Genomic DNA, 2,424 nt, shown 5'->3' on the forward strand with positions numbered 1-2,424 from the left:
TTTGCCCGCTTCCCCGTGTAAGGCATCACCCAGCTTTCTCTCCCAAGCACACTGTGAAAGAGTGTCTACTGAGGCTGTTCCACAGGTTAGCTGTACATCCTAACTTTCTCATCACAAGAAGTCCTTGGATGATGATAATCACAACAGGCTGACTATCTTACTGAAGTTAGGGAGCTGCCAGGACAGGTCAGTAGGAAAGGACAGACTGCTTGTGGTTCGGGGCTTCAAGCAATGCCTCTACCCAGTACACTAGCTGCTTGCTAAGAAAATCCACTGAGAGATGTGTGCCTGGAATCACGTCACATTCCACTAAACAGACAGAATGGCAGAACTTCTTCTCATGATAATCTAAACCCAGACAGAACTACAGTTGGTTTTAATGCCGAAGACCCCCGAAGGCTCCTGTTCTGTGGATGGAAATGCCCTGAGGTGGGAAAGAACTGGTTTGAGAAAAGGTCATGTATAATAACAGTCCGTGAATATGTAGCTTCTCTGTGGATATTTCTGCATATAATGCAGTGGGGAAAAATTTATTCCTGGCACTTCACAGAGGTTCTAGCATTACAAATTGTTCCAGTGCCTGGTGTTTGTAGTCTTCTGTGTGTGGCTTTGGGATATTTGGAAATCAGAGAAACAAGGGCATTACTTTATTCCTCAGATGGTAAAAGTGAAAAGCAAGCACCACTGAGATCTGAAATATAAAAGCTGTGCATGGCCTGGCAAAGAGGAGACTTTTTGAATGAGTGAGACCCACTGTTATCAACAAGTGGGCATCGTGATATTTTTAGAAGATGGAGGAAGCAAGGAAAAACAATTTTTGATGGCCCCTGAAGAGACCATACTAACTTTTGTTGAGGTACAAGGGATATAAGAACCTCTGCTGGGTTCTACTATAATAAACAACATTGTGATTTGGAATTTAAAAACTGTCCAGCTTCTGGAAAAAAAATCATTGATTATGTGATGAGATCGATAGCACAACGGGTAAGGTGTTTGCCTTGCACACTACTGACCCGGGTTTGATCCCTCCATCCCTCTTGGAGAGCCCGGCAAGCTACCGAGAGTATCTCGCAAGCAAGGCAGAGCCTGGCAAACTACCCATGGCATATTCACTGTCACTGTCACTGTCATCCCATTGCTTATCGATTTGCTCGACAGGCATCAGTAACGTCTCTCATTGTGAGACTTATTGTTACTGTTTTTGGCATATCCAATACCCCACGGGTAGCTTGCCAGGCTCTGCCGTGTGGGCACGGTACTCTCGGTAGCTTGCTAGGCTCTCTGAGAGGGGCAGAGGAGTCAAATACGAGTTGGCTATCGCTCCAGTGTATTCAATATGCCAAAAACAGCCGCACGCGCGTGCGGCTCCTCCAAAGCTGCACGAGCGTGAATCCAGACCCAGCTGATCCAACTTCAACATGGACTGCTCCTTGCAAATTGTCTCCAGCCAGAGAACTAAGCCGCGACCCCATGCCCGCCCAGGAGGGGAAAGGTATTTCTCTCTCTCGCCTGTCCCTTCCCGGGGATGAAGGGCGTGGGGACGCCATATTATGACAACCACAGATGGGGTTTACAAGCTTGCAATGATCGAGTATCCGGAAGAAATCTCCCTGGACTTAGTTGTTAAAGTACAGAAATACAAAAATAAGGTCGCAGTAGCGGCCGCGCGACCTCATTTCTCTTCACAACAGGTCTGACTCTAGTGGGGTGCTCCTAATAATAATGGTGAGGTTTGTGTTGAAATATTGAATGTAACCAAAGTAAATAGAAAGTAAAGTGAAATTTATCAGTTACAAGGTGGGGGGGTGCGGGGGTGGGCGGGATGGGAGGTGTACTGTGTTTTTTTTTTTTTTTTTTTTGTCTTCGGTGGTGGGATATGGGCACTGGTGAAGGGATGGTTGTTTCAGCATTGTATGACTAAGACTTAAGCCTGAAAGCATTGTAATTTTCCACATGGTGATTCAATAAAATAAAATTTAAAAAAAATGCCAAAAACAGTAACAACAAGTCTAACAATGGAGACATTACTGGTGTCTGCTTGAGCAAATCGATGAACAATGGGACGACAGTGCTACAGTGCTACAGTGATTATGTGTGCATATATTCAGCCACTCCCAACCTCTAACTATTTTCCAACAAGCTGGTTGCTTTTTCTATAAGTCTCTACCAACCTGGAAATTCCTTGTATAAGAGGGTACCAGCTGGACAGGTGAAATTGAGCATGCCTTTTCAGATATGATTTAAATCCATCCTTCTTTTTTGTTTTTTTGTTCACTCCTATTTTCTGTTCCTTTATTTATTTATTTATTTAGTTATTTATTTTTTAGTGGGTCACAGTGAGGGTACAGTTACAGATTCATACCTTTTCGTGTTTGTTTTTTCCTCATGCAAAGTTTGAGAGCCCATCCCTCCACCAGTGTCCAT

At 44.2% G+C, this 2,424-nt stretch overlaps 1 pseudogene; it reads left to right on the forward strand.

Moving 5' to 3' along the window:
• The first annotated feature begins 379 nt into the window (after positions 1-379).
• Positions 380-964, forward strand: LOC129401705 (partner and localizer of BRCA2-like; annotated as a pseudogene).
• Positions 965-2,424: the final 1,460 nt, after the last annotated feature.

The sequence above is a fragment of the Sorex araneus genome, chromosome 2, assembly GCF_027595985.1.
Source record: "Sorex araneus isolate mSorAra2 chromosome 2, mSorAra2.pri, whole genome shotgun sequence".
NCBI classification, from domain to species: domain Eukaryota; kingdom Metazoa; phylum Chordata; class Mammalia; order Eulipotyphla; family Soricidae; genus Sorex; species Sorex araneus.